The sequence below is a fragment of the Neovison vison genome, chromosome 4 (genome assembly GCF_020171115.1).
Source record: "Neovison vison isolate M4711 chromosome 4, ASM_NN_V1, whole genome shotgun sequence".
NCBI lineage: Eukaryota > Metazoa > Chordata > Mammalia > Carnivora > Mustelidae > Neogale > Neogale vison.
In genome coordinates this window covers 195,863,631-195,882,929 of record NC_058094.1, presented here as the reverse complement: position 1 = coordinate 195,882,929, position 19,299 = coordinate 195,863,631, and the positions used below count along the sequence as shown (strand labels likewise).

General features: G+C 35.5%; 1 protein-coding gene and 1 long non-coding RNA gene across 2 annotated transcripts in view; one reads left to right on the top strand and one right to left on the bottom strand.

Moving 5' to 3' along the window:
- The window catches only part of LOC122904102, a 50,526-nt gene extending 37,470 nt beyond the window's left edge, over positions 1-13,056 (bottom strand). Inside the window, exons 1-2 of the long non-coding RNA XR_006384153.1 lie at positions 13,002-13,056; positions 11,627-11,746 (exon numbers count right to left, since the gene is read on the bottom strand). This is a non-coding gene — a long non-coding RNA (uncharacterized LOC122904102). The remainder of the gene's footprint in view (positions 1-11,626; positions 11,747-13,001) is intronic.
- The window catches only part of PPP1R3A (protein phosphatase 1 regulatory subunit 3A), a 38,901-nt gene that overhangs the window by 10,919 nt on the left and 8,683 nt on the right, over positions 1-19,299 (top strand). The gene's annotated exons all lie outside the window — the stretch shown is intronic.

Here is a 19,299-nt window from a genome sequence, read left to right as displayed (position 1 = left end):
CTTTTATTGTTTTCACAATCTTTAAAAATCAGATGTCTTCTGGACATCTCCATCTGGATATCCAGGTGGCAAGTTTATTCCCTTAATGTCTCACACCAAAGTTGCATCTCTCCTCAAATCCGAACTCTTCTTTCTTTATTCTATATTTTGTTTAAAATCATAGTCCTTCTCCCTGCAATGCAAATAAAAAACTTCAACATAATAACTGATTTCTCTTTTGCTGGTTCTTATAAATTCTATACTCACGTTATATCCTATAGCCATGAAGTAATGATTGTTTATTGGATCAAAAATAAAAATTACTTTAAAAATTAAAAATAGAGGGACGCCTGGGTGGCTCAGTTGGTTAAGCAGCTGCCTTCGGCTCAGGTCATGATCCCAGCGTCCTGGGATCGAGTCCCATATCGGGCTCCTTGCTCTGCAGGGAGCCTGCTTCTCTCTCTGACTCTGCCTTCCACTCTGCCTGCCTGTGCTCGCTCTCGCTTGCGCTCTCTCTCTGACAAATAAATAAATAAATAAAATCTTTAAAAAAAATTAAAAATAGAATAAAATATAGAAAGACTATATTTACATAACATAAAAACTGATAAAAAGAAAATTTGTCTCTGCAATAACCATGTATTTATTGTCTAAGTTGACTCAAAATTAAATATAGAAATGAACACGTTAACCATTCTAACATCTTATAATCTAAATTTAGATGGTTACTTTCAGTTATCAAGGTATCAACAAGAGATCATATTGAGAAATAAATTAACATAGCCTATAATGGGATACTCTCATTATTGTCTTTCCTTCTATCCTAAGTCTTCTAAAGAGCTGATTCATGGAGTCACCAAAATATTACTTTGAAGTAATAACAAGTAATCTTAACATCTCAAATAGAATAAATATTCACTGGTTAGCCTTTGGCTTTCTACATACAACAGTCCAGACCAGTGGCACCAGAGCCAGAAAAACCTAATAGGCTGAATAATGAAAAGACCAAATGCAGATACTGTATGTCTACTGATCAGAACAGAGTCATTCATCCTTCCTTCTTGCCAGGGCCAGGATCACAGCCAATATTCTTAGTAGTACTAGTGCTGCTTATATGGTGTTCCCGGATTCTGACACCTGTGCATTCTGGGCTTGCCTGCTGTCTTATCTGCTTTCCTTTATCTTAATGTCTTCTCTTGACTGGGCCTTTTGCCCCTACCAGATCCCTAAATCTAAACTTTTTTAAGTCATATAGTACGGTCAGCTCTGTCTTGAGATTGCATTCTTGGTCTTCCCCTCCAGGAAATAAAAAACAAAAGTATTTAAGAGGAGTAATGCAATGTGTTTAAATGTTTAACCTTAAAACTTACAAAAAGGTAGTGTGATGGATCTGCTACGTTCTAATGAATACTGTTTATAACTTTCTTGGATATAATTTTAGATTTAAAGAAGAGTTGCAGGAAGAATATGAAGACTCCCCATATTCCTGTATACTTAGGTTTTAAAACTATATAACAGCGGGGTCTAGTTGCATTGATTCTTATAAGCCAGAGCTTCAACTTTTGAAAACTTTAAGCAATGGTAACTTTCTAGTTTGGAGCTAATTGCTGATTTTGCAGGATATAAAATACATTAAAAATATCTTGTGAAGGGCGCCTGGGTGGCTCAGTGGGTTAAGCCGCTGCCTTCGGCTCAGGTCATGATCTTGGGGTCCTGGGATCGAGTCCCGCATCGGGCTCTCTGCTCAGCAGGGAGCCTGCTTCCCTCTCTCTCTCTCTGCCTGCCTCTCCGTCTACTTGTGATTTCTCTCTGTCAAATAAATAAATAAAATCTTTAAAAAAAATATCTTGTGAAAATGTTAAACTCAAACTGTTGTTGTACTGTCCTCAGACATCATAATGTTCTAATTTTTTAAAAAATTTTAAAACTTTGAAAATTATATTATTTTTCTTCTTATGGCAGTAAAAATTGGGAAGGAAACATATTTTAGGAAATTAGCATAAATAATTATATTTCTTATGGCAAAAATAAGATGCTCCCCTATACTGAATAGCAATTAATTCACACTACCACCCTCAACTAACATCTCACTGTTTTCATTAAGAGTTTTACTATAATTTTCTTAATGTCCTAAAGTACTTTAGAGTGTAAAACCTAAGGTTACAATCCAAAGTAAAAATGTATTATTGAGGTAGGTAAGGCATAGAGTTTGTAAATTGTGATTATTACTATTTTTTTTAAAGAAGTTTTTAAATGAAGTTGTCTGGAAATTAATGTTTTACCATTTAAATTTGTTGTTTTCCAATTAATTTTCAATAAACAAGTGGAGATGGGTTCCTAATGAAAATGTTATTTGTGAGACTGAAGTAAATGTTTTCTGGGTAAGTTTTAGCTGCTGAGAAACTGGGGTTTTTTTTTTTTTTTTAGTACAATAGAATGTGCTTGTCTGTGATTAATTGTAACCTCTAAGGAAATTAATTTTTTGGAAATCCTTTTAAAAATTATGTTGTCATGATTATAAAGGCCAGTTTTGTGTGTGTATGTGTGTGTGTGTGTGTATGTGTGTGTTTCTCCAATTCCTAGAGAATTCCTTGACCACTTAAGGTATGAAATTCCTTTTTTCATCTAATTTTGTGTCTAAGGATCTGTTACATTAGTTAGAATTTGGCTGCCAAACTAGGAAGAACTTTCATATCATGTATGGACTAAACCTTTTTGACAACTATAATTCCATGATATTTACTACTTTAATGTTACCTTGTTATTTTATTTAGAAACTTTTAATTATATAAGTTTAAGGAATATGTGGTTTAAATCTATCATCATTTCTTAAATGATAAAAAGTTCTCATTAGCTCACCTTTATACATTGTAGTAAGCAACACCAGCCCCATTGGACATAAGAAGAAATTTAGGCAATGGGGATTTATTTGATCAAGTCCAGAAAATATTTAAGAGGAGAAAGTGGGTTTGTGATTTAAATTCTCTAATCTCCTATGGCTCTGAGAACCATAATGCCTCAATAAGACACTTATTCATAAAGAAATAATAGAGTTCTTATTTTGTGTAGGACACTTCTAGGTAGCTACTATCTTCAAGCATGAATTTGGTTAAGGAATATATTTATATACATGGAAAGTTAGCTATCAGTGTAAAGTGTGGCAAACAGAAGGACACATACTCAGAGAAAATCGTAAGAGATACAGAGCAATAGGCATTCAAGAAAGGACTTGAGGCTACCCTCATTAGGAAGAGCATCATGGAAGAACTGAACTTAACCTTGAAATGGTAAAACTTGGGTAGGTGGAGAAGGAGCAGGGGAGTATTTACAGACTGTAAAAAATATGTGTGGAATGGCAGCACAAAGGACAACATGGGGATTTTATTAGTCAATCAGATTGCCTAGAACAGACAGAATTGTGAAAGTCAAACTTGAAAAACAAAGATGGAAAAGAACTGTAAACTCTTGCTAGGCTGAAATTTGAACTTTAGTCTCCCTGTTCAAGGATAAAGTAGTATTTTAGTTATATTAATTCAGAAAATTTTCAGTAAATTAATGAAAAGTATGAACTAGGTTGCTAACTGTAAGAAATGGGATTGATGTAATTGTAAATGTTGAGCATAATTTCCCCAATGTTCCTCTCCTAACATGCTTTCCACTAATCATGTTTTATGAAAGATTCTTTATTGCCTTGAAAAACTACTTACGGCACTTATGAACACCATTGTACTTCTGCTTGTGTTTTGGGAGTCTCATGGTTTAGAAACCTTTTCTAGGTTTTTAACCACTTTTTAAAAAAGATTTTATTTATTTAACAGACAGAGATCACAAGTAGGCAGAGAGGCCGGCAGAGAGAGAGGGAGGCAGGCTCCCTGCTGAGCAGAGAGCTGGGTGTAGGGCTTGATCCCAGGACCCAGGATCATAATCTGAGCCAAAGGCAGAGGCTTTAACCCACTGAGCCACCCCGGCACTCTGTTTTTAACCATTTTTTACTATCTCTTTCTGTATTTGGAATGGTTAAATACAGGTCTTATTCTTTTTAAATTTTATTTATTTTTGTTAAAGCTTTTTTTTTTTAAGATTTCTATTTATTTATTTGACAGAGGGAGAGAGAGTGAGAGAGGGAACACAAGCAGAGGGAATGGGAAAAGGAGAAGTAGGCTTCCTATTGAGTAGGGAGCCCAATGTGAGACTCAGTCCCAGGACTCTGGGATCATGACCTGAGCTGAAGGCAGATGCTTAACGACTGAGGCACACAGGTGCCTCCTACAGATTTTATTCTTTCCTCATTATCAATATTAGTTATTTAATTTTGCTATAGTCACCTTTAATATAAAAAGCAGGTATGTATGACGGCACACATTTTAGGTATTCTTACACCTATTTCATGAGTGATTCATTTTACTGCTCTGGTCATGTTCAGGGAAAATTTCCTTTTGTAATTAGATGATTCAAATTCTTCCTTTAAAATCTAAGGTTTATGTTTTAACTTGGTGAGAAAGATTATTCCAGGCATCTCAGTATTTATCCTTATGGATGGGTACATGAAAATTACACTAATATGCTTCCTTCTATAATATCAATGCCCTCAAGATTGAGAAAGTATGGGTCTTAGTTAACTTCAAAGAAAAAAATCATCAAGATACCAGTGGCAAATCTCTTATTGTGCCCTTTAGCTTGTACACTGACAGAGAATAAACCAAAAGCCAAAAACCACGCGTGACTGGAGAAATGACAAAAGTGTCTTCATGCATTCAAGAAGTGTTACTGAGTATATACTATGTGTCAGGTACTGTTCTAAACACTGGGGATACACTAGTGAAAAATGACAGTCTCTTTCCTTGTTAGCTGATATTCTAATGGGAGGGAAAACTAATAACTAATTAATTTAAAGAATAAATAAGTTATGTCAGAAAATGGCAAGTGCAATTGAGAGTATAAAATGCAATACCAGATAAGAAGGATGAGTAGAGATTGAACATCACTGAGAAAATGACAGTTGATCAGAGACGTGAAGAGAGTCAATCATGAAGACACCTGGAGAACAGGGCTCCATGCTGAACAAAGTCACAAGGGCAACAGTGGAAGCAGCTTCAAGTGATGTACCTTTCCCCTCTGTTTGCATTAGATTCCCATGCTCTTTACGCCTCCTATAGACTCTTGGGCATACCAGTCACTAACTAGCCATACGGTCTCATGCAGGAAAGGCAGGAAAACCATTTCTCTTTGACACCAAACCTGTTAAGGATCCCTTTCTCCTTTTTTTCTGGCTGCTCTCTGGTTTCCCAGAGTTTCATTTCCTATTTTTCTAGGTCCATTTTTTTTTTCCACTGGCGCACCGCCTTGCAATTTTGTTTTAGTGAAGATGGAGTTGTACTCCAGTTAATCAAAGAAGGTATTCAACATTTGCGTTATTGGAGTTAAAAAGCACTAAATAGTTGTACCTATCATTATTTTTATTTTCAACTATTTTGATTATCCTGACTGTAGACTATTAGTATTATACATATAGAATAGGCTTATGTAAATTGAGACATGTAAAAAGAAATTTTTTTCATAAAGTCAACTCTATATACATATAAATGAAGCAAACAGGTGTAAAAGGCTGATCCTCAAAGATAGCAAGTGCCTTCACTTACATATCAAATCAGGAAAACGAAGACCAGAAGAAACTCGAAACACATTAAGCTATCAGCATTATCCACAAACTTACATTTAAACTATTATATTGCAATTTCTGCCTTTTTCGGTGCCTGTCATCTCATTTCTATTATTTTTACCTCAAGACTCTCTCTAGTTGTTCTTTTATAGGATCTAACCGACCAGTGTCCTTGGCAATACACTTTATGGCGCTTGCATCTGCAGTAATTGTTTGGACAATTTACCACATAGTACAACTGGAAAACGTTTTACTAGTTCAGGTCTAAAGTTTTACAAACACTATCAGTTTTATAATGAGCTATAATAGCTGTTAAAGTAGAAATGATGAATGTCTCTTACCCTAAACAGCATGTAGCTTTCTTTTTAGTTAAGAAAAATAAGTAAATTTAAATGCACTGAAGTATGGGTGGGTAATCCCCATGATGAATAAAAATTAATTGTTTTATAGACCTAACAGTAGCAGACACACAATTCATGTAAAATTTACATTAATGCCAGCCTATTTCATTATGTATATCTTCTTCTCTCCCCACCCCGTGGAAACTTAATAGCAGAGTATTTTTACTGAAGGACTTAATTTCCCACATCCATACCTTCACAGAGTGAAAGCCACGGTAGTATAGTGGTGTAAACCGATGTTTCTCAAGCTTGATCCACACAGGAAAAGGAAAAATAAGGCACCCATATGCAGGCCCTACGACAAAGACTAACTGAATTGGTCTGGGGGCAGAGCTCAGGCATAGGTATTTTTCATAAAGCTCCCCAGGTGATTCTGATGTACCCCAGGATTGAGAATAACTGGTGTAAACAATAAGACCCTAAACATAGGTGTTCTGAATTATAATTTTTTCAAAAACTAGAAATCATTAGTTTTAGTACATATCAAAAGAGTAATACCATTTAAACAAAAATAAAGTTAATAAATCTAAATTTACTAATCTAAAATAATGCTTTTGTAGGTATGGTGAGAGGGTTAAGCAAGAGTAGGAACATTAGGGGTAGAGTTAATTGCCATTTAGAATGAAGTCAACTTTTAAGAATTTTCTTTTAAAACAGTTTTCCTTCTTGAAAAAAATGTATATTTTATGATTCATAAAATCAAGCTTTCAAATATGATCTGCAGTCAGATTGCAGGATCTGACCTCCTTCCAGTCTAATGTGTCTTTACAAGCCCACATGTGTGCACAGCAGCTACTGCCTTCCTGGGCTTCCTCCCTTCCTTGAGTTTAGGGTAGTGCTCCGAGTATTTTTTGCTGTAGGACCCCATGCTTCTCCAGCTCTGAATAGTACAATTGTGATTTTTAAACTGCTGGTTTGTATTTGTAGTTCTTTAGACTATAAACTTTATGAAGGCAGAGTTTGTTTAATCTTGGCTTGTGCTCGTGGTTTAACTTCTAGTATAATGCCTAGCAAATATATTTTTTTTAAGATTTTATTTATTTATTTGTCTGAGAGAGTGAACACAGGCAGACAGAGTGGCAGACAGAGGCAGAGGGAGAAGCAGGTTCCCAGCTGAGCAAGGAGTCCGATGTGGGACTTGATCGAGGCGGGGATCATGACCTGAGCCGAAGGCAGAGGCTTTAACCCACTGAGCCACCCAGGCGTCCCATGCCTAGCAAATATTAAATATTTGTTGAATGAATACACACTGAGTTTTGTCTAACATTATTCTGAATTAGAATGATGTGCAATAGAAGGACATAAAACAATACTCAACATCATTAAGGATATGCAAATCAAAATCACAATGAGGTATCACTTCATGTGCACTAGAATAATTATGACCAATAAGAGGTAATAGCAAACGTTGGTGAGAACTTGAAGAAATTAAACCCCTCATGCACTGATGGTGGGATTATAAAATGATGCAGCCACTTTCTAGGAAAATAACATGACAATTTCTCAATATGTGAAATACGGAATTACCATAGCCCAGCAATTTCACACCTAGGTTTCCACCCAAGGTCCACACAAGTGTTAATGTTTACAAAAGTACTATCCACAAACAGGAAAAGGTGGAATAATCCAAATGCCCAACTGGTGAATGAATAAGCAAAGTGTATTATATACATATAATGGAATACTAATAAACAATAAAAAGAAAGCACTGTTACATGCCTCAGCATTGACGAGCCTCAAAACATTATGCTCTGTGGAAGAAGCCAGACATGAAAGGACACATATTGCATAATTCCACTTGTACGAAATGTCCAGATTAGGCAAATATTTAGGGACAGGAAGATTAGTGTCTCTAAGGCTGGGGGTGAGAAATGAAGAGTGACTCTAAGGTACATGAGGTTTCTTTTTGGGGTACTAGAAATGTTTTAAGATTACATTTTGGTGATGGCTGCATGATTCTGAAAATACACTAAATATACTAAAAATTATTGTATTGTACATTTAAAGTGGGTGAGTTTTATGCCATATATATTATTATTTGATGAAGTTGTTAGCTTTAAAAAACATTACTGATTTTGCATGGAGATGTGGATTTTATGACAAATAGATTTGTAGATCTACTACAGAGTTGAGGGCTAATGGAAATTAGAAATAGAGTCTAGGGACACCTGGGTGGCTCAGTGGGTTAAGCCGCTGCCTTCAGCTCAGGTCATGATCCCAGTGTTCTGGGATCGAGTCCCACATCGGGTTCCTTGCTCGGCAGGGGGCCTGCTTCTCCCTCTGCCTCTGCCTGCCTCTCTGCCTGTGCTCACTCACTCTCTCTCCCTCTGTCTCTGACAAATAAATAAATAAAATCTTTAAAAAAAAAAAAAGAAATAGAGTCTATTTCTCCTGAAACTTTGCAAAGAAGGTATTGTGTTTTAGACAAGGTTAGAATAATAGAGTAGCAAGAACATGAATATAGGTAGTATATAAAGTCCCACATGAAAGGGTATATTAAAATGTAGTTTCTATACATGAAATGTGGATAAGCTTCAAAGGATACCTGAGTACCTCTCCACGAATGCTGTAGCGAATACTGCTATAGAAATAAAGAATGTGTTTGATCCCCTCTTTACGGTATTCTAATTTAAAAATGGAACAACTTTCACTCAATAACATTTTTCTTATTGTTTCAAAAGGAAATGAGGATATCAACTTCATCTTTGTGCAAAGCTCAAAATGCCAATATAATAGTAACAGCTACTAATTACTGATTGACTTGCTGTATGCCAGACATTGAGTGGCTTAAATTCATTTCTTCATTTAATGTATTACATTGGTATGAATAGTTACTCTTCCTACTTCGTTTAATTAAACTTTTTTTTTTCCTCGTGCCTTCTCTGTTGGGCTTTTCTCAACTCTTTTTCTCTTTCCCTTCCCACCTTCAGTATAAATGATACTATTCATGTTTCAGAGTCTCATTTCTTAAAAACAACCACTTTGTTCATGTTGCCCTGCCTTTAGCCAAAAACTGATTTGACATGGGAGAAATACATTCAATCAGATTTTATGCTGAATTTTTACTGACTTATTCAAAATGTTCAAGGGGTTTGTGTATGTGAACCTGCATTAAATCCCAGAAACGTGGGCTGAAGGGTCTTTGAATATAAAGCGGTAGATTCCGCAGGAGTATGGAATCTTTTGTGAAGAGATCTGCAACAGAGGATGGGAAAAAGAAGACAGTTCACAAAAGGTGTGGGTGAAGGGTGGCAAAAAAGACATGTAATGCAAAATGTGGACATTTGTGAGGGATGCCTCAGTGCATTGCATTAATAATTTGCATATTAAGAAGTCATGAGTCTTCCCGTTAATGAATCCCTAACTAGTCTCTGACACAATAGACTGAACCGTCCCTGGAGGAGTCATTATGGCCTATCATGTCAATGAGCCGCATATTAATGACTCTCTTACATGCTCATCAACAGGTAGCCTAATAGGCTCCCATTGAGTTCTTTTTCATTTGCTTTTTAAATGTATCCTCTCCTCCCTTCCTTTTGTAACACTATTGTGAAGAATTGACAAAAAGGTGCATTAAGATGATTTTAATGTGTGACGTAAGTTCACAAAAGCATTAAATTCAGAAATAATGCTTTAAGTCTTACTCCTCTGCCTAGAAAACTTCTCAAATGCAGTTAAATACAAATCCAGTTGGATAATAGGATTCTTATTTGGATTTTAACATAAACCATCCAACCCAATTTACCATATTTCTCTTTTCCCTGATATATCAATTTATGCTGTCATTAGCATAAGTAGAATAGCTAGTTTGGAAATATGTTTGTGAAACTGAATTACTCAAACATGGAAATGAATTAGAATAGATTTCATATCATAAACACTCATTAGAACTAACACAGCAGCTAATACATAAAAAATTAAAAATAAAGAGGAAATAGCAGACATATATTAATTTCAAAGCAATAAAGAAATGACCTAAAAAATGACTTTATAACTTTTATATTTAACAATTCAAGGCAGTCGCAGGAAGGTACTATTTAAACTTTTCTAGCTTGCTTTGGTACTCCTTGACTTTCGCTAGTCCCAATTACTATATTTAAAATATCTGGTGCTTTTTTTGCAAACATAAAATCTATGATCTCCTATTAAAAAATACTGAAGAATTGTTCTTCCAGTATTTCTACTGAATTACACACCATCTCACCTGATTTATTTTCTAGATGAAGGAAGGAGTATCGACACATGCTTGAAATTCTTTGTCAAGAGACAGGAATGGGTAGAAGCTGGGGGAAAAAGTTGGAGAAGTTTCCTAGCACTTTGTTCCCCATTAAAAAAAAAATAACAAACGAACAGCCAGTTGTAAACATTGCTATTTTGAGGAACAATTGAGGGCAAAGATGCTCAGGTAAGCAGTTACAATTTGGTACTCTGATCTCATACCCGTCACCCTCCATTTGGCAAACATTATTTCTGAGATGGTCACTTCTTGAATGATTTGATTTCAAAGTCTGGAAGTCTCTTGCTCCTTTGTGTTGCCTCTGCCTCCTAAGCCTCCCCAAAATACACTGGATATATCAATTTACATTTTAAATTATTTTTTCTTAAAACAGTTTCAAAACAATTATGTAACACAAATGCTAAGGAGGTTGTATGTCAAAGCTCAGTATCTCAGTATTTAACAAACCAAGTAGCTTAGCAATATTTACATGTAGATTCCACAAGGAAAATGTGTTTAATCAGAGTTTCTGTAATTGCAATTAGCTGGCTCAGTAGTTGTAACTCTGTGATAGTGACTTTTTACACAACCACAGATAAATCAACATCATTATGAAAAAAAGAATGCCTGCAACTTAGTATTCTGGGGGAAAAAATACACATGACAATACTCTGGTAATTTTTGGAAGATGGAGATGGTATGAAACTCTTAGCAACGACTTTGCAGGGGAACTCTGAAGAATTAGGATGTCGGACTTCTGAAGTAGCAGGACTCTCAGCTGAACAATCACTAGTTTCTGGTCACCCACCTACTCTATGGGTGACAATTACTTCCTTTAAGAATTCAAGTAAAATAAGGCTTTGGGGCCAATAAGTTTAAGAACTTTTTCTAATACCCTTCTGTTATGTATTCTTGAGTTTTTGCAGTACTCGCTGTTTAAAAACATTCACATTTCTCTCTCAATGGAATAGAACTGACAGATTGTGGTAGAGTATCCCTTGAGCCAGGTTTACCTAGAAGTCTTCTTCACTTAAAATTAATGGATTCTGCTTATAATTATATCCCCTCCCAAAGCAACCTACAATTTTTGGTTTACACTTGGACCTCCAGGAGGATACTTAATTCTTCACTGGATGCTCACAATGTAGTACCTCTTTAGGAAATACACATTGCCACAAAATGGCACATGCTGCCCAGATTCAATCACAGAACTAAATCTAAGTAGTCTTTTTTTTGTCCTGATTCCTATATGGTGAGGTGAGCAAGAAAAAATAGCATCCAGCACTCTGACATGGCAAGGCAGATTTGAATGGGCAATCCTTAGCAGGCAACCAAGTCACGAAATGAAGAAACTTTGGAAAAGAAACTTACCAAAGGATTCTTCAACAAAGGTATGTTTTTCAGTTATTGAAATTTCCTTTATTGAGAAGGCATAGAACCATTGTTTTCAGTATGTTTTCAAGATCAAGCACCAAGGCAATGGGCAATGCTCTAATTGAGAAACAGAAAAGATTTTTAGAAATGCAGTAGTTCAGCTTTGTGGAAAACAGGAAAATGACTCAATAAAACCATCTGGTCCCTAATGTGGCATATGCTTAGTTCCTTGAATGCTTGAACTGTTCACTAGTTTACTCAAGGGGCTTGTGGTTTGCCATAGTTTATGATTACATTTTATAAGTAATAAATGAACTTATATGATAGGTATTATCCAATACATTTGTTTATCCAACCAGTTGTGATTTGCGTAATGTTCTGTTATTTGAAAAGTTTTACCTGAACATAAGTAAGATGAATTGGAAGCAAATGATTCTGTAATCTTTACTACAAATAATGCAGGATCAGCTCACAAACTGTGCAGCTAGGACCTCTATCAGTTTGAACTGATAATGCTGACCATAAGATTTAACCAAGAGTTTATTCTCGACTGTATTGAAATTTTAATTTAGTAGCTATTTGTACTGATTTTTCTAGCATTTTATTTTTTTAAAAAATGGTTTAAGAAAATTCCAAATTAAACATTTCAAATTATATTCATAGATACTCCTATTATTTATATAAATATAGAACCCTAAAACTGGAAGGCATGTTATTTCATAGCAAAACTAAGAAGAGCAAGTTCGTTCCAATTTGAGCAATAAAAGGGTTGATGGGTAGTGGCCGCCTGGCTGTGTGGAGAAGTTTCATAGAATTGAATCTGGTCTCAGCAAGAAAATTCCTTGATCTGTTATCCATGCTTGCCTTGGGTGCTAGAGAGAGAGGCCAGCATGAGGGTATTGTATTTGATATCCTTAATCTAATCCAGAACCTTCACTTTGAAGATAAGGAAATGCGATGCCCAAAAAACCATATTCCTTACTATATTAGTTATTAGTCTCCAGATTCAGTGTTGAAGGGATTATAAAGCCATTTAAAAATGTTGCTGTTTTTTCTCTGAGATTATTTCTTGCTTCTTTCAATCCCTGTTAATAATGCAGAGCCATCTTTATTTTATTGTCCTTTCCTTATCATCAGGAACTGAATATAATTTGTCTTTTCAACCTAAATTCCTTCTGCATCATGCCTTTAAATTTTTTTCCTTAGATACTTCCGCTCACAATTAGAAATTTATCTCTTTAATTCTCTGTCTTTTGATCAAATATTTTGCATCTGTTTTTGGTTTTACTCCTTATCAAGAGAAGACTACTGGTATTGTAACACCAAAGGAACAGATGTTAAGCTCCAGTAGTTAAAGTATTATCAACATTACCTCTTGTTGAGTATAAGCTTTTGTTTTCCTCCATCCTCTAATTCAGAAGTGGCTTAAAAAAAAAAAAAGAATAATAAAAGGTGAATTTTCAGGAAAATATCACCACAAAATTATGAAAATAAATAGTATACAAGATGTAATTATTATTCTAGGAAAGCCTTTCAGTCTTTCTAGAAGTAGCCATTTGTCAGTGCCAATGCCAAAGCTAATGTATTCTTAAGTATCTTAAAAAAAATGGCAGAAAGGTACTATTTTTTCTAATTTAAAAGCTCTCCATTTTTTCCTTTTCTTTCTTTAAGGAAGCAGGAGGATAGAGGAAACAGAATGAGACCAAAGAGGACAGGCTGAAAGGCTTGAGAAGTTCAACTTTTATTTACTTTTTAGCTGTTTCAGAGTGAAAGGTGGTGCCCAAGAATTCCAAGTTTGGTTCTCTTTGAGCAATGCTGAACACCTTGCAGCAGTGTTAAGGAGACACCAATACAAGTCATGACTCACTTTGGAAATGATCCTTTTTTATGCCAACTTTTTTATTCCTTGTAAAACAGAGTTACACTTTTGCTGCCCACAACCCAATCTTGATATTTACCCGGACTGGCTGGGTAATTCCATCACAACAGACTCAGATTGTGTGGACCAGGTCTCTGAGAGGTTTCACCCACTTAAGAGACATATGAGCTTTTTAGCACAAAGGCATTGTTAAGACCTTAGGAAAACCATATCATTACTTATACGAAAACAACTACATTTCAACAGTGTTAAAATCAACTCCAAAAGCAGAAGTGCCACATACCCAGAAACTGGAGTAGTACAGTAGTATTAACATGGTGCCTAAATCTTGACACTGAATAAATAAAGTGTGGGTTAACATTCCCGTAAACACTGTATTTGGAGAGGACATTTTTCAATAAAGGCTACTTTTACCAAAGATCTAGTGATTTTTCTTTGGAGGATGGTCTTCGGAGAAGGGCACTGTAAAAAGAACTAAGCAAGTATGCTATCATGGGCTGCAAATTTTACCCTTGAAAGTAGCTTGTAAATTAAAGATAAAAGAGCATACAAGGTAAACATCAAAAACTACGGATAACTCAAAGTGAAAGGAAAAGAATGGTACTTGGGTACCATGGTAGTGTAGAGTGTGTTTATCACACATCACTAATAACAATAATAACAACAATAGTGATAATAATGATAAACTTATTAAACACTTCCATGTATTGAGAACTATGCTAAATTATTGCTCTTGTATAAGGAGAAGGCAATATTTTGGAGCAACCTGAAGCATACAGAGGTTATCACGTCTGAGGTCACATGGCTAGAAAGTGGCTTAGTAAGTGGTAAATAACAGGAAAGAATGAGATTTACATCCCCGTCTTCCTGCTCTTTTTCACTCCGGACTGACCCTTTATGAAACAACATTGACATGGTAACCAAGAAACTTGTATATAGTTCTAGTTTAACTACTAAAATAGTTAGTGTGTGTGTGTGTGACTTCTGCCATATTGTTTAACTAGGCTTCAGTTTCTGTCTCTGTAATATGATGGGTTGGGACTGTCTAAGTATGAGGCCTCTTATAGATCTGAGATCCTGTGAATTGGAGGAGTTTGGCATAAAAAGTATTGTAAACTTTCTAAAGTTACATGAAGCTCAGAGGTAGAGAGTCTATAGAACTGACTCAAGTTTTGAGTGATTAACTGCTGACTCAGAAACACAAATTATTGTTTTTCTGTTAACTTATTAGGTTGCAAATACATTTCATTCCTACCTTATCAATGTTTCATCATTTTATTCTCCAAGGCACATAAATTGGTCTATGTTTTAATGTATTTATTTTATGGGTATATGTGATGCATACACAATTATTTTCCTTTGTGCATAGAACTGCAGTCCTCCTTACATAATTGGATGTGAATTGCTGAAAATTCAGAGACATAAGGAGACATTTCCTGTATTATCTTCCTGGATTCTTAGAGTGTTTTCCTATAGCCCTGATAGGAACGAACACTTAGATCAGATGTCTTCAAACACGTGAACATTTTTGAACTTCTACTAAAAAAATGCAGATTCCTATTCCCCACGCCAGATATGCTGATTCAGATCTGGTTTTGGGCCTCCAGAGCAGCATTTATAATGAGTGCCAGGTTATTTTCACATAGAAGGTCAGTGAACCACATTAAAGTTTGTGCCTCTTCAGCTGGCTGACCACCAATCAATACCCTGGGTTTCAATCTTTCATTCTTCTTGAATTGTATCTTAAATTTCTTGACAAGTTTAGAATAGCTTTTTTACCGATAAGGCATTTGTACATGCCTTAAGCTTAGAATTGCTGCTCCCCTCTTCCCTAACAAGTGTTATTTCTTGTTTAGTTTTCAAATTAAAGGGCAAAACCTCCTGGGCACTTTTCATACCCCATACTACTGCCCACTGAGCACACAATTACTACACTGCTGGGTTAATCCTTTATTTAGTTGTCTGCCTTCCCTTGTGGTTTGTGAGCCCTTTGACAGCAGGAACTCTCTCTTATTCATTGCGATGATCTAGTACAAAATTTGGAAATTTGTAAGCATTTGAATATTTATTAAATGATGACTAACTGAATTAATTAATATTGATTACCATGTATTTTAAGTTACTATTATATTTCTTATAGATCATTATTGATTAGAAACCATTAGTTTTTTATATACTCAAAACATATTTTTTATCTACTTGAGGCCATCACATAAAATTTCAATGTTATGTCCCATTTCTTTGAAGTGGGGGAAAATTTAAATTGTAAAGAAGATGCAAGCCTTTGTGCAATGATATTATGAGAGAAAAAACATTAAAATCTGGGCTGTTTGATTCAATAAACCCTAATTTTCACTTCCCATTTGGTCAAAAGCTCAAAGGCTTTCTAAGCTTAACACATTTTCTCAATGAAACTCATTGCTTTCCTTTACCCTTTTTTCTCCTCCTGAATTCTCTATCTCAAGTGATGCTAGTTCCATTCTTTTAAATTCTCAAACTAGAAGCCTCTGCATTAGCCTTAATTTCTCTCCACTCTTAAGTGTTTTCTAAATAGCAGGAAAGCATGTTATAAAGTCATAGCAAACTAACATGGAATAGGGTAACCAGGTTTGGGACCAGGAGTGCCAACTAAAGCAGAGCAATGATTCTTCCCACTGCCTATCATCGAGGGAAGGGGCAGTGTGCATAGCTTGACCTGGTAGACTCAGTCCACTGAGATACATCACATCTTTATTGGGGTTTACAAATTTGGCCTCACATCAAAATCATCTTGGGAGTTTCTCAGCTCTATAATTCTCCATTCCTTACCTCCATGTGCAGGTCTATTAATTTAAAACTTACAGGGATCAGATCTGGTGCTTCTGATATGAAAGGGGATTTGGGGAACTGTTGTTATATCAAGAGCTATAGTGTTCACGGGAGAAGGGAGGGACAAGGTAGCAGGGGTCCCGAACAGTAGAGATGCTTAAAGTTATTTTATGAGTTTGATCTTTAGTTCCTCAAAAATTCACCTAGATAGAATGCTCAAATCTAGCAAAACTAGTAGGCTACTACTTACAGGCTGGCTAATAACCACTTAGAATATTATGGACTGAGGTGAACAGCGTGGATGGGAAGGCATTTTATTTTTCCCCAGTGAAGGACTAGACTAAAAGCCAGGAACCTAAGCATAACTTGTGGGTTCCCTTCCCAAGCATGTGAGATTAAGGAAGAAGGTGCTTCTCATGGGTACCTGAGATGTAGATCACCCAGTCCACAAGAGATCAGAAACCACACTGCAGATTAACTCAACACCTTCCTGACTTATAGTACAGGGGCCCCAGTTAACTGTCAGATTTAACTCTTCCTTGCTTAGGTCTTAGGAGTGAAAATATAGTTTTCTAAATCTCATTAATGCAACCAAGGTCAGGCAGAGAAAGTGATTTAAAAAATCTATCTACAGGGACTTTATCAACAAATCATATTGTTTCCACATTACCAGTTGTAACTCAACTTTGATTCCTCTCCTCTTTTCTCATTGCCATTCATCTCAAAACCTCATCATTTTTGTGCCTGAAATGCTGTAGTCTTCTATACAGGTTCTCCATACAGAAGTCCCTAGATGAACCTCCAGAGATTGGTTCTGAAATGGAGATCTGACCATGTCTCTCTCCCACTGAACTCACTTTTCCCACCACCCCCTGCAGAGGTTAAAAAGTGTATAAAGAATTCGGCCCCACTCTGCTTAGCATGCTAAGCCCTTTTAAATTGGAGGGGGAGGCAAACCATGAAAGACTGTGGACTCTAAGAAACAAACTGAGGCTTTTAGAGGGAAGGGGGTGAGGGGTGGGTGAGCATGGCGGTGGGTATTATGAAGGGCATGTATTGCATGGAGCACTGGGTGTGGGGCATAAACAATGAATTCTGGAACACTGAAAAGAAATTGAAAAAAAAAGAAAGAAAAAAGTCTACTCAAAAACAAACTGGTGGTCCCCAGAGAGGAGGTGGGCTTAGAGATGTGTTAAATAGGTGAAGGGGATTAAGGAATTTAATGAAGGGGATTAAGACATTATAGTTTATTCATCTTTGATTTCCCAGTGTTTGTTATTAAGTTGTGAGAGTGGGTGATCAAAATATATTCTAGAAGAATGAATGACCCTTATGATTAAATAATACAAAAGACTATATTATATGATTTAAGATGTGTTGGAACTTTCTCCACAAAATGCGTATCTTTTTGACATTTTAATTTCTAAGTGTATAAGATTTTAGGAAGTTGTTTAATTATTTGAAGTCATAATTAAAAACATTGTCCTGAGCTTTGGAAGAGGGGAAACTTTCAGCATTATAAGACAAAGAGGTAAAGAGAAGGTAAGAGTAGAAAAGATGCTGTGCATTTGCTCAACAGCATTTGTTATGCCACTAGTATGGGTCAGGCGCTGTGTTAGCCACTGGGAATACAAATAAATATGAAACTTCTTTGCTTAAAAGGGCTCAGTCTCCCTTAAAAGGGAGACTAGAAATATTCAATAGTACTTTTCCTTTCTATGACAACTGTGTATAGTTCTGGGCCCTATCATCAACCATCAAGTGCTTTGTTTTTTTCCTCAATTCTTCTAAAGTTGTTTTAATTTTACTCTTTAGATATAATTGGTCATATGACTGGCACTTTGAATTTCAGAGTGGGATTTTATCTAAAGTCATCCTCTAATCTAAGCCAGAGAGCAACTCTATATCTATATATCTATATAGATATCTATCTCTATAGATAATAGATAAATATAGAGATAGATATCTATATAGATAGATCTATATAGATCTATAGATAGAGCGATAGATATCTATTGATCTATAGATAGATCTATATAAATCTATCGATCTATAGGTAACTATAGATCTATCTATATATATATTCAAATTACTTTAGTAGTTTTTAGCTTATAAAAAAATCTGATGTAATGTTTTAATGTTTTGGGACTATTCATTTAATGTTATATTACTAAGATTTACCCATATTGTTGTATGTCTCTGTGGTTTATTGATTTTGAGTGCTATATAATATTCCTTTTTAATGTTATGCCAGAGTTTTGTGTCTCTCTCCTGTTGGTGGGCATTTGGATTGTTTCAAGTTTGTATACTTGATAGCAATTTTTATCAATTAAATGGATATCAATTTTTATCAATTAAATGGATATTAAGACCTTGCGGTCTTGATTTACATTTCTCTGTTCTCTAACAATACTGCCTATCCCTTTCTGTGCTTACTGGCTATATGTAGTTTCTCTTCAGTGAAAGGTCTGTCCCTCTCCCCTGATTCTATGAAAATGTTTGGGCTTTCTTATTGAATTGTAGGAGTTCTTTATATATTCTTGATGCCTTTTTGTGTTGATTTTATGTAACACATACATTTTATCCTAGTTTGTAATTTTTATTTTTCTCTTATAAATCTGCCTTTTAATGAACAAGTTTTAAATTTCAACATAGTTAAACTGACAATCTTTTTTTTTATAGTCACTTTTTTCCCTTTTTATTTAAGAAAACATTTCCAACTCTGAGTGTGTAAGATATTCAAATGTATTTTCTTTTTTTTTTTTAAGATTTTATTTATGTATTTGACAGACAGAGATCACAAGTAGGCAGAGAGGCAGGCAGAGAGAGAAGAGGAAGTAGGCTTTGCTGAGCAGAGAGCCCGATGCGGGGCTCGATCCCAGGACCTTGAGATCATGACCTAAGCTTATCATGACCAGAGGCTTTAACCCACTGAGCCACCCAGGCGCCCCACATATATTTTCTATTAAGAATTTCAAGGCTT